Consider the following 14,466-nt stretch of genomic DNA (forward strand, 5'->3'; position numbering starts at 1 on the left):
CAACATCCACACCAAGTATGTCTGTCTGGAAAGATACAAAAAAGTTTTGAAGAGCATGCGTGCAAATCCACCTTGATCCGTCCCATGAATGCACACTTACCAGTGAGTGTAAGCCACGGCATGTCCAGGCACATGGGAGCTATTACAAATCCTGCAAACACCTGCTATAATCCTCTACAGTTTGAGTAAGGCTACCAAATCACCACCTGTCTATGCACAGGTAACAGGAAAGATAAACCCTTACAATAAAAATGTGTGAATCTGTTATTGAGCCGCAAAGGTTCAAGAACCTATAAGTCAAAAGAAATCTTGTCTCCTGAGGGGAGCAATGAAGTATCATTTTATAAATAATACATTACATGGATATGTATATTATGTATTATTTGTAGTGCCTTAAACCTTGAACCTCTAAAACAATAGTCTGCAGCAGCCAGATATTCAAGAAATTACGTCCATATTATATGATTCCACACTCTATAATTTATCCAATGCCAGCATTCTGTGCTCGTGCATGAAGAAGCCTACTGCATAGCAAGGCAGAAACTAAAGGTCTGGAGGTAGGAGTATTGGAGTGATTTCATGCAGGACACAAGCATTTTTTTCTTCTTTTTCAGTTGCCTAACCTGAACTATAGTTGATGATGATTTTTTTCCCTTAACCATAACAATGCTAGGATTGTCACAATAATTGTTAAATTCCAATATGGATTTTCTTTTGGGGAAACAAAAGAGTATATCTATGATCTTATTGGTAATTGTGGTTCATGTGACCAGGATGCATTGTTATTATACAGCCATTATGCTTGCTGTGTACAGATGTGTGGAGATGCTTGTTTGAAGAATTAGAAATTGGATCATTAGAAATGGCCATGTTCCCAAACCCAAAGGAATGGCTGTGTTCCCAGCCAGCCATCCACAGAGCTTCATACAGACTAACTGGAAGCAGGGAATAGATGCTTAAGCAGACATTCATCATGCGCTTGTCAGATCATGACCTTCTTACCATTAGCAGGCAGATGTCGCCCGGCATTCGTATGCACTCCGTCTGTGCATTGAAAATAAGCCCAATCAGTTGTTATGTACACAAACAGAAACACACACTTTTGTATGTCAGTGGGGACAGAGCCTGTGTAGGGTAGAGTGAATGGTGGTTGTGAGCAAGTCACGGGGGAACACTCAGCTCAGCTCTGAAACCCCTCGCTGGTTGACCTATCCACCTATCTTTTAGCCGCTCTCTCTCTGTCCCTTGGGGTGTGGTGGACGGAGATCTTCCCAAGGGGGTCCTCCTTTAAGCCACATGACTATTACCTGTGGACTGAGCTGTCACAGTTAGCTACCTGCACAGGGAAGATACAGCACACACACATGAATGCATATATAAACACACACACACACACACACACACACACACACACACACACACACACACACACACACACACACATGGTTGTGACACCCTGAGGGAGTGTTGTGGCAGGGGGGAATGAGACTACCAGGGGACCCAGCCGCTCTGGGGAAAGAGCGCATACCATCAGTCAGGAGCTGGCCACGTGCTGCCTGCAACACAAGCAAGAAATGGGTAGCAAACATACTTAGGGTTATACATGTAGAACTATATACCTTGTCATTAATAACATTGGGTATAAGTCACAAGAATAACAGTAGCAACAAGCAACATAGAAAAAAGATCAGTTCTTATGATTTGCATTTTTTTCCAGATAAGGTAGAGTTTCTATAAGAACAGAGACCAATGGTTGAACAGACTTGGATAATGTTTTTTTAATGCCAGCGAATCAACTATGTTATGTATAATTAAGTAACTCTACACATTTGACAGATGATGTGATTTTAGAGGAAGCTGCAAGAATACCCTTGTTGTTTATGAAGGTTTGGTCTGTCAGATAACTAAATAAGTATACAAAGTGTATGAAATGAAAGGATCACACTGAAAGGGCACTTTTAATTAGTCACTTTGTTGAATAAACAATGGATGGTTTTGACTTCATTTACATCATAAATCCATTGAAATCCATTTGACCATTCATTTCTGGAGGTTGTCTGTGCAACAAGAAGGCAATGCTCACAACAAAGACTTTTTCCGGCACATTTATGTAAATTTCCCACAGGTTGGTCTTGAAACAATCTGCTCACCCTAACCGCCACCCTATCCATCATCATCTATGCTCCACATGTCACTGCCCTTTTGTCCTTTGTCCGACACTGAGAGTGTCAGTGAACAACTGCTTGGGACCTAAATCTATAATGTAAAGCATTTCTTCCGGCACCCTTTCATTTGGACTCATTTGCCTTGTTTACCAGCTTTCAACGCCTTGTATTAGCTAAAAACAAGGGCTCTGCTAATGCCTCTGCAGCCCCTCTCAACCCCCACCCTGAAAAGATGTGACACGGGGCACGTGAGGGCTGTAGGGTCATGGAAAAGCCCAAATTAATCATTAGCTTGGTGGTTTGGTGCCAGCCAGCTAACTCATTAGCTACGTCAATGATCTGCCCTCCAGATATATCTCCTTTATCTGAAATCCATCAGAAATTCACCATGCTGTTGTTTCTTTTAATGCTCATTGCATCTCATGGCTTGCTATAACCTCACTAGCCACTTTTCTTTTTTATTGCCCTGCTGAGCTACCTTTGGCCTGGCTGTGGCAAAGTGGCAGTTGAGGTCTTTTGTCCCAACTCGGAACGCCCCAGATGTGCCGGCTTTGGCTATCAACGGAAGTCAGACGTCCCAGGGCCACTGTAACGTTATTAAGTACAATACCAACCCTATGTGGCGCCCAAAACAGGGCAGGAGGGAGGTGAGGTGGACAAAGCACACCATTGTGGGTGAGGTTGGAGGACTGGCGTGGAGAACCACATGCTCCTTTCCCACACTTATCAGTTGGGGCCAGGGTTTGAAAATAACATCTGATGGCTAATAACGGCAAGAAGCAGTAGGAATTAACAGTTTTAATAAAGAGAGCATGCCACTGGTCCCTGTGTTTAAATCCTAGTATTACTCACTAACTAATATTCTGTACTTTTTAGATTATTCTGCACCGACACCATCATTCCTGCAAATACTGGCCCAAGTGGATGTAGTGTGACGTGTTTTTCGGAGACGCCTGACCGATTGACAGAAGAGAATAGAGTCACTTATTTTTATGGTTTGATCATAATTTTTTTGGAGCCTTACCCTAACTGTAACCTCTACTTTTCCTCATCATTTATAGACAGATGATGATTCTGTACAAGAGTTTATGGTTCAATTGATGCCATTGCACTCAATACATACTGTACATTCTAGTGTCAGTTTAGTTCAAAATGTCTCCTATTTAAGTAGTATGCAGATATTTGTTGTTTTTGCACAGAAATAAATTGTCTCCCTGAGATAAAAGGTTGTACACTGGCACAAAGCACTGACCAGCGGGGTCTCTAGACAGCGGAGGAGAGAGAGACACAGAAAACAATCTTCTGCTTGTTTCTGCTTTACCTCTTCTGACATGGCCTGACCCCTCCATCGATCTCCTCTCCGCACAATGGGCTTCCTCCTGAAGAGTAGGCTGTGTGTGTGTGTGTGTGTGCATGTCCTCTTTTCTGGCAACACATTTTTCTCTATCCAGCATGCCCAGAATTCTGCAGGACTAGTCTCCAAGGTGTTTTCCAGAAAAGCTGATACTGATGTTCATAAAATGTTGCAACAGCTTGGAAGTTGTACTATCATGCTGATATACTTTTTAAATTTATTTTACTGAATCTGTACATAGTGGAAAATAGTGAAAATGTATTTGTTTTAAACATAGTGACTTTTATTTCCTTCTTTCCAGTGATCAGCAGTCATCACCTGAGGTTGTGTTTCTTTTCTGTGATTTTCAGGAACATTTATCAGCAGAGAGAGCAGGTTTATGTTTTTGCTTGTCAACATCAATGACAAAAAGCAAGTTGAATCATCTTACCACACACACACACACACACACACACACACACACACACACACACACACGCACGCACGCACGCACGCACGCACACACACACACACACACACACACACACACACACACACACACACACCCCCCCTCCCCCCAACACACACACTTGTATACTCATAAACTCTGCCAACTCATCTTATCTTACACTGCTTGTTAGAAGTAAATACAGTACAGTGAGTAAACCAGGACCTCTGCCAAAAATGAGAAAATCTAAATCAAAATGAAGAGAGGAAGAAGAAGAAATTAAATTGAGCGAGGGCGAGGAGAACGGAGAAGGGAGCTGTTTGGGCCTAGAAAGTGACTTGAGATAAAAATAACTAGTCACACGACACAGAACAGATCTGGGCGCTGCTTCTCTTGCCCCAGGGCTCAGCCTGCCCAGCCACCACTGGCAGAGATAGAGAGACACAGGGGGGAAGGGGGGATTGGATAGAGCGAAGAGGGGAGAAGGTGGCGGTAAAGGGCAAAAATCTGTAAAGCTCACAGAGGGAGGTAGAAAAAGGGGGAAATGTACAGGGGCGACTGGAGGGGTGTGCGAGTATTCGGGGACAGAAAGGAAGAATGAAAGAGAAAATGAAGGGGTAATGAATAGCATAGAAAAGAGGTAAAGGACAAGAGAGTATGTTGCAATGAGCAACAAAAACAGAGAGATAGAAATAATGAAATAAAGAAAAGGGAAGTGGTGTTTGATGTATAATCAGTCCTCCAGAATGTGCTGCAGGCCAAATAAAAATCTTTTGTGATTAATTGAAAAAAAGGGACTATTATGAACTGACTACAGGAAAGCCAGTGCATACAGTAATATGAATACTAAATGAGTTCCATACAATGCGATGCAAATAGCTGGCAAGGGAGTTAAAAAAACTAGGCAGGAGTGTTCAAAGCTCTGAATTGATGTATTATGTATAGCTCTTCCCCTTTGTCTTTGGAGTTTTTATGTTTTCTTGTACGTTGATAACATCAATAACATGGGGAAGTCCATGGGTCAACTTCTGTTTTTTTAAAACAAATTATGGCTTGTGGGAACATATTTGCAAAGACTCAAACTGACAAACACTGATCATTGACCGGTAAGACTTCTGCTGCCACTCAAATGCGATGGGGTTGAATGTTATTTGGGTTTGGGTGCTTAAAACGTCCCAAAAATGACATTTGAAAACACTCTTACATCTTTTTCTTGAAGAAATGTTGTTGTTACAAATGATAAGACCTGCCAAACATTCTTGGTTAATACAATTAAGCTATAGTTTCTGGTACAACTGCCAATGATCTGAAAACCTAGCCAAACAAAACTGAAACTATCCATGTGGAGTTAGTGGGAAAATATGATTTTTGGTATTTGAAGTGACCCTTTAAAAAGGAGAAATCCTCCTTCAACATCTCCAACATCAGCGTTTCAGTTGTCTTCGCCTCTGCTAATGTACCGTAAATCATGTGAACCAGCAGAAGGTGTCGTCAGGACATCCCACACCGCTAACCTGATGAATGGTCCAAACCCCTCCATCACTGAGGGGATCCTGTTTTAAAGTCCATGGAGAACAAGCAGCTGGAGGGAATAATCGTCAGTCCCGCCTCTGCAACTATGTAACAACTTGTATTTTTCTCTTTGTCAATGTGCAACTGACTCACAACAGCGTGTTTCCATCCTGGCACCATATGCCCTCCATGCTGCTTAACAACCTCGTCAGTGCAATCTGCAAAGGACCATAAAAAATAGGCGACCACGGATAACGCCTGATGGCCATTCTTGGCATCGGGAGGGGGGTCCCCTCCTCCTGAAGCAGGGCTAATTAACCAACAGGCTTATCGAATGATAGGCCTATCTCTCTCCTCCCGTCTCTCTCTCTCTCTCAGCCTCGGACCCCCTTAGACACTTCTCCCTGCACACTACATTGTTTTCTTTTATTATTCAAGCACTGATGCCTCTTTGAGTAGTAAAAAGCCTGTTGACCATTCAGTGGCCAGTGGAGAGGGTAGCTAGGGATCTGGGTAATTAAAAGTTCCCCAGGTCTCTGGCCCTCGGGGGTTAAAAGGAGAGGAGGTGCTGGGGGGTTTGAGGGGCTGAAACAGGGGCCCTCCGTGGTCAAGATGTACAAGTTTCTCTTTTGGGTATAGCTGCACCAGTAAACATGAGAATCCTTCTGATTAGTACCAAGCCCCATTCAATCTAAATACACAGCACGCTAAATCCTTGCAGTTTAGAAATAGAAAGAACTGGATAGTTAATATGAATAGTGATGACCACTGAGGCTGCACATGTATACGGACACAAGGACACAAGAGCAAGACTGAAACAAAACATTAGTGATGTTCGCATCGAAGATATCCCCACAATAAAGTGAAAACAACAAAGCAAAACATTACAGATCTCATGGATTATCAGTTTTTCACCCCTTGGTTCTTGCAGGCTTTTGGCTAATGTGCGTATCACTTATCTTTTAAACCCTGATATTGTTAATCTGGCTGTGGCTCTAATATGAAAATTAAATATTTTTGTTTTGGATCTTTTATTTTAGACAATGAGCTTTGTATTTCTTTGTTTTTCTTTTGTGTGTGTACCAGGCAGCATTATGGGACATCTGAGCGTCTCTTATCTAAGTTTGTTGTATATTTACATTATGAGCACTATATTGATTACTATTACTATCTTCATTTTTTGTGTGGAATATCCTCAACATCTTTCACCAAACCCAACACAGTGAAGTCCAATGAAGCTATGAGCAGTGTGGCCACAGAGTCCCTCTCCTCCGATCGAACAGCTGATTAACCCTCATTACTGATTGGCTCTGAGCTGATTGGGTCCCATCGAGAAATCCCCTCTAGCCCCAGGGCTTGTTTATGTGTGTGTGCGTTTCTGTTTGCTAGTATATATGATGGGGGCTGTCACAGCTTACTCGATTACGAGGAGGTGAGGAGGAGAATAGAGGGGGAGGGTTTGACCATCACAACTCACACACAAATGCACACACCATCCAGGGTCACAGAGGTGTAAACAGAAGGGCAGAAATCATATTGCAGGACTTTTTTTACAATCTCCATCGGCCGGCCCTTCCTTCCGTCTCTTTCTTCCCGCCATCCTTCCCCTCCTCCTTTTTTAGGAAGCATATTTAAGCTGGGTCAAGCAGAAACGCTAGCCCAGTTTCCGCTGCTATGGCCGATAAGGCATTGTACCTTGGCCCAGTAAACAATGGGATGCCATCTGTCCATTAGTGAGAGCACAGCGTGAGCAGAGAGTGAGGGACAGAGAGAGAGAAAGAGAGAGAGAGAGAAAGAGAGAAAGAGAGAAAGAAAGAAAGAGAGAGAGGACCCATTAGTGGGTCCAATGTGAGGGGAGCTTGAAACACATGAATGGGAAGGCTCTTCAGCGAGGGGTCAAGCAAGGTGCTGCTGTAACATTTGGATGATGAAGAATGAGGAGGGTTTTCCATTTAAATAGTTTAATGTTTTTTAGCTGCGATTCTTTCATGCGCTCAGTTAAAAAAAAAAAAAAAACAGAGATTCATCTGAGAATTCACAGGTCTGGTGATTGTAGAATACATCCTTGATTCATCGTACATCTTTATGAGGGTCTCAAAATAAAGCTGATATCAAGATCTAAATTACAATTTTCCGCATGAATTTGCGCCCTAAATTTGCAACAATCATTTAAAAAACAAAATAATTCACAACAGCACAGCCCTGTGGGCCTCTGAGGCTTACATAGATAAAGGGGTGGACACAAATATAGCCTGGGGCAACGCGTGTTCGCCTCTAGCCATGACCCCAAAGAGACCACGTAAAAATATCCCCACAGGGCAAATTATATCTGTATGTAACATTCACATGGAAATGAAAGTCAAAGATCTTCCATCACAATAATACCAGATATATCACAATAAGGCTCACAGTAGTCTAATGTGAGAAATTACCATCAGTCATCTGTTTGTTTTTTGTGATGGAGACATCACTTTTTTGGGGTCAAAGGCCTATTTGTGTTGGAGTGAGTGCAATAAACTGACTGAGTGGGTGCCAACTGTAAACTCGTACATTTTCAACATTTTAAGGCTAAACTAATGAAAACATACAGTTACTCAAAAATGCTGTTTGTCTGGGGTGATAAAACACTCATACACCAGGTCAAGGTGTGTAATTTTGTTACAGTGCTCAGTACTTTTAAAACCGTTATCATATTTCTGTGAACTTAAATGAATAGATCTGTGTAAAATAGGGGTTTCCCCCATAATAATGTGAAGACTCAATCACTGGTCTAGCCGTCTTCTTTTCCCCTTTCTCTGTCTCCCTCTGTCTGTATATCCATCGTCTGTCTTCTTCTTCTTTTCTATCCACATCGCTTTTCTCTCTCTCATGTACACACAGGGAACTACTGGCGTTGGTAGCTGCACAGCTTCTCATCAGAGCGAGGGAGTAACGGGAGCAAATGTCTGCTCTTTAGATGACAGTGTGCGGCGCGACCCTGACACTCTAGGGACGCTGTGGAAGTGCGCCGAAGGAACTGAACACTGTCGTGTGTGTGACTTTGAGGAAGTGGAGTGTGCAGTCTGGAGTGTGCAAGTACATTCGTGCCTATTGCAGATGTCTTCAATGTTGGTGTGTTTTCACGACCATGCATGAACGTGGACATTTGTGCATATGCATAAAGGTCTGCCCATGTGTCTACTTGTGCCTTGGACTGTGTGTGTGTGTGTGTGTGTGTGTGTATGTCGTGGGGGTGCACATCTCAGTTCCATCCCTTAGGCAAAGAAGCTCTTCCAGAGTGTTTTCACAAAACAATCTTTCTCGCTTAGGTTGTAACTCTCCCCCAAAAAGTGTTGTTTTCTGCTGCTAAAATGTGACAGGGTGTAGTACATGCTTGAATCATGGCACACGCTGACAAGGCAGCAGTTGTGAGTGAGTAGAACTATGTTGATGGCAAGCTGTGTGGCGCTTTAGAGGCCATATATACATGCTCCGCACATGGGTAGAGTTTAATATTAGCTAGGTCGGCAGCCAGTATTCAACAGTCAGATATAACTTTTAATCCACTTTAAAGAACAATGCATTTTGAATTGAAAACAAATAAGGAGTTCTGAAATTGGGTACATGCGGAGTAAAAATGTAAGAATGTGCTGTGGACATTGTGACTGAAAGGCCACTCCTTATTCTCATCTACCAATGGAAAGCAACAAAAGTCATGCTAGTTACTCAAGCAGAATGAGTAGATGTTCAGAGAGAAAGAGAGAAAAAAGGGGGATGAAGGTGTGTTAAAAGTGAGACTGAAATAGACAGACTGACAGAGAAAGGGGGAGAGGGGTGGGGGGTACAGAGAGCCTGAGGGAGGATGGGAAAGGAGGGGGACGAGGAGGGCTACCTGCTGCGAAACTTCAAAGTCCAAGCTGTCACCTACATTATTTGACCTCTCACCTCCTACTAACCCCATCATCATATTATTGTCCCGGTGTGTTCGATGTCTGGAGCAGTTTCTGGCAAAAGTGGGTGTGGAAATGTACTTCTAAGGAAAAGGAAATTGTACCAAAGAAGAAAACTAGAGGACAGGAAGAGGACAGCATTTGGGATCTGAAAGTGTGCCTCATCCCTCTTTAGATTTACATTTCTTTATCTCTTTCTCTCAGTCCGGGCTTTTCTTTTGCTCTATTTTTTTTCTCTCTCTCTCTATCTCTCTCTCTCTCTCTCTCTCTCTCTCTCTCTCTCTCTCTCTCTCAATCTCCTTCTATCTATCTTCTAGTGACGGTGGTAAAGAGGAGATGCCTTAAAATGATTAGAGTTAAATAAACGGTGGTGGGGCCTCAGGGCCTGCAGGCAGAGCTGATGTGAAATCAGATGCTATCAGCCAGGTTAAGCCTGGCTCACCTGGCTCTGCAACAACAAGATGAATAACTGCCACGCACGCTGCTAAATTATCAGGATTTACATATATTTCATTTTTTAAACCGGGACTGAGACCGGCAACCCATAAAGTGTGAGAAAAATGCGAGTCCAACTCCTCCCACCGAAACAAAAGGAAAAACAGCCAGTGAGGAGCTGCCCCCCCCCCCCCCCCCACACACACACACCTTTCCATGTCCAGAAAATACACCACCGGTGCTCATCTGACCAAGTATGCGGTCATATTACCATCATTGAAAACATTCAACCTGCTGCAAAGCTCTGTTTTCGTCAAGCTCAGTTCGACGTTGAGATATTCAGAGATTGCTGGAGCAACTGAGGCCGCGCACGCCGACCGGCTGCAGAGCCATTTATACGTCGAGGTACATTAGGATACAGCAAAGGCAACTGAAGCGTTCTCATGTCAACTGCGAGCAAGTGAATTTGGATGATGCAGACTGGAAAAAAGCAATAAATTCTTACAAAGGATAAACACATTCCGAACCGCTCGTGGTTCAAAACAGTTACTCGTGCAAACAAACACACACACACACACTTGGACAGCTCGGCAATCCGTCACCAAAACCACAAGAGTTGTTCTGTCTACACTTCTGTTTTATCTCACCTTTTGGAAGAAGATAATCACTGGTGATGTCTGACGTCATGCCTGGGTTTGCATGCACTGTGTGTGTGTGTGTGTGTGTGTGTGCGTGTATCTTTGTGTGCGTTGTGTGTCTGTCTGAGGTCATGCCTGGATGGCTATCTATCTTTTTGTGTTACGGTGCCTCAGGGAAGATACTGAAATCTGATAAGCCAAGCAGGAGCGTAAATACCTGGCTACTTTAACATCACTGCAAGGAGGACACGCCTTGTTGTGTTTGTGGAGTGTATGTGTGTGTTTGTGTGTGTGTGTGTGTGTGCGTGTGTGAGAGCACATCAGAGATTTGTCTTGATCCTGTAACTATCGTCTTTTGTTCTGCGGTTGATACTCATCAGCGACCCCACAACAGCACACCTGCAACGAGCAGCGTGTGAGCAGGATCCCTGTGCTCCATATTAATTATGCTTCTTATTACACTGCAACTATGTTCTCAGTGTCACCAACTGACAGTCTCGTCTGTTTAAACTCTCCGTTTTACACTTTGCAAAGCACAAACAGAGAAAAAGCCTTTCAGGATAAAGCTCATGATGGAGCTTCACCGAGCCCGATGTCTATGTAAAATAAACATGGATGGAGGGTTGCTAACTTACTAGCATAGAAAACGCAGTCCGGCGTGGTGTTGCGAGTGTAGGAGGCGGTGAATGAGAAATGCTCATCATTCCTTTTTAAAAACTCTCCAAACTGCTCCAGCTTGATCTGTTCTGCGGTGGATAGGGCATGACTGGTTATACTGGGCAGCTCTCAGGTGGAAGTCGGAGCACAATCTGTCTACAGTCTATTGCTGTGGATGAAATAAAGAAAAAAAAGCATACATGAAGAAACTTTAGTTATTGCTGACAATACAAAGCTGACTGGTATTTCACTCTCTTTTATAGAAATGTTTGAAAAATACAGGATCTTTGTGTAGTCATGCAAGAGCACCCGTGTGTCTGTAGGTGTACAGGCCGTAACACACAAACACAGACAGGCAGCTTGGAGTGTAGGTCTAGGTGTGTGCATGAAGGTGTGTGTGTGTGTGTGTGTGTGTTTGATTGCGTGTCCGGGAAGTAAAATCCAGTGCCTTTGGTTTATCCCTGTCTAAATCCAGGGGAGCAGGCTCGGGCAGGCTCTTAAGATGGGAGACCTTTCTCATTCAATCATCATTGGCCACTTTGATGTGTGACCCCTGCTCCTCGTGCTGGAGGAGGAGAAATTAAGCGCTCGGTGAGTTGTGAGAATGTGTCAGATTGAAGTGAACAGCATCCACTCAGTTATTATATACACTCACGTACATAAAGATACGTGCTCATACGCACACACACACACCTAGACACACAGATATACACACACACACACACACACTCACCTCTGCCTGCTATACTCTTGACTGCATCCCTTCTTTTTAATATCTTCTGTCAGGTGGTTTATCGGCCTAAAACTTATCTTGGCAGGTCATTCCTTTAAAAATCATGAATATGAGCCAGAACAGGGCAATTATACATGTTGTGTATCTGGTTAAATCACTTTAAATGAAAGAAAATGATTGCTTTTGTTAAGTTGTAATAGTTTATTTTGATAACATCTGCAGAGGTCTTATGTTTTAAATTAATACATATAGAAAGATATTATAAGAGAAAATATTAAGGAGAATATTGATATTGTTATTAATGTATTATGAAGCATAGGGGTAATGTTTACTCTATGCAAATGTAAATGGCAAGAATTAATGTATGTTGCATGAGAGTGACTGTATGTTAGTATTATAGATTGACGAAGCCGGTTGAAATCCGTGACTTACTATAACAAGAGACTTTTATTGTGAAGGTGACTTTAATTGACGGGAATCTTATTGTGAAAGCGACTGAAACCGGAAGTGACGTTTGACCGGCGCAAGAGAGGATTATGAAACGGCGTGTTTTTAGAGAGCTCGTCCTCTTTTTCAGGTGAGCTCCACGGAGGAGGCTGTGAGCTCCCAGGTGGAGCTGGGAGCCTGCAGTCTGGACACGAGGGAGAGCGCGTTGAATGTTTGATTCACTTTTCTTGCCATTAAATGTTGATAACTTAATCCATGCGTGTCCGGAAGCCTGTTTCTCCACCATCTGCGCAGTGCCCCAGTTTTGAGGATACCTTACACTTTTAATAAACAAAGATGACGAACAAAAAGCTTGACTGAAATGTGCTGCGGTGGCCCCTTTGACTCTTTGTCCTTTAGAATCAATTCTACCCGAGTGTCTTATTGGCTCTTTCCAATCCAGTCTTACCTGGTTCTCTGACCCCTCGAAGGTCAAAAAGTCAGTTGCTGCATGAAAAAGAAGAGGAATTATCCTCTGAACCCCCTGCAAGACTCTTTCAAAGCGGCAGTCATCAGTGTCTATCCAACAACTAAATACTTCCATTCTTCTCTAAGACGTGCAGATGCAGATTGGGTTTGGAGACATTAAGTTAGTGCTGAGGAGGGGGATCTGCGTTTCTTTCTCTACCTGGCTAAGGCAGATGGGTCCAGAGTATTACTGCGGCACTTGAGCGTGTGATGATGCTGATCCACTCAGAATGTGAACCTGTGACCCCGACCTGCACCTCTCACACCCAAAAGCAGCATCCTCCCTTTTCGAGCCTATCCCATGACACATTCATGCGCTAAAGCCGCGCTATAATCTACCTTGGCGCGGCCTGAGACAACAACTATGTCTAAAAGCGTTTTTGTGCCGAGCCGCCCTCCATCTCCAGCCATCAACTTTGTCATTTTTCTTGTGTTGTTTTGCCGTTGACGGCTTTAAACGGGCCTAATCACCCACCCGCCCCCACCTCACCCGCTCTGGACCGAAATCTCGTGCGCGCCAAGTGTGCCTCTCTTTGCCGTCGCAAGCTGTGTCTTTGTATCAGCATTACTGAGGATTTAGGAAAGAAGTCTGAGATGCCAGCACACTTGATCTGTTGCGGAAACACATGTGGATAGTCCATGTGGCAAAGAGACACCGCTGACTTTTGTTTACATCTCTGGCGATGCCGTGAGGAACAATGAGGATCTATTAAAACCACATTGTCGATATATGCGAATGTCTGGCATGAATCTGGGGAGGATATTTTCAATACTTACTCTGTGTTTGCTTTTTACCCCACATCTTTTTTTTTTTTTTTTTAATGATTCCCATGTCTGGCCCCACATAAAGCACTGGAACTACTTTTCTGTTGAAAACGTTAACTGCACAGTACTATTTAAGGGCATTTAGTGGTTTGTGGCAACTGACTCTAAATTGCAAAAACATTTGCACGGCAATACTCCCTCGCCTCAGAAAGTAGTTTCTAGATCAGGGTTTTATTGTGTTTGTTGATGACTGCCGTCTTTTTATGTGTTTTGCTCCGTTGCTTCACTCCCTGCCCATTTTGGAGGAAAAACCAAAGGGAGGGGAAGAAAAAAACATTCCACTTGTTAATTCGCTGATCTCACCAGCAATCGATTGAGATGTGTTTGTCACTGTTACGGCGGATTGAATGGCCCGAAAAAGAACACAGAGGCAGTAAAAGCAAGGAGAGTTTAATCTGAAGTTGTGAATGACAATATTGATTTGTCTTTCCTTTTTTGACAGGACAAGAAAGAGACTGAGAATCAAAAATAATGGGGAATGCAACTGTCACAACATGCTGTTTATCTGGTTTCTCCTCTGCCTTTCACTCTGGATCTGCTTTTTCTCCTGTGTGATACATTTTCGATAGCACATTTACTCCTGTCGAGAGGAGGAAGTGTATGTGAAGGAAGACCTGGAAGCTGTTCGATATCATGCGTCACATGTGGTGTTTTGTGTCTGCAACAGAGACACTAAATGGTTTTGTTCATCCGAAGTAACGGTGTAATAATTCTGATATAAGACAGCATCTACTAAATATCTACTGTACATTTCCTGGCTTGTCTTACTTTAGATCTAGTGCAAATGCATCGCAATGATCAATAACAATAACATGTCCCCCAAGTCTACGTTAACAG

This window comes from Pseudoliparis swirei, chromosome 16 (assembly GCF_029220125.1).
Source record: "Pseudoliparis swirei isolate HS2019 ecotype Mariana Trench chromosome 16, NWPU_hadal_v1, whole genome shotgun sequence".
In the NCBI taxonomy this organism is placed as follows: domain Eukaryota; kingdom Metazoa; phylum Chordata; class Actinopteri; order Perciformes; family Liparidae; genus Pseudoliparis; species Pseudoliparis swirei.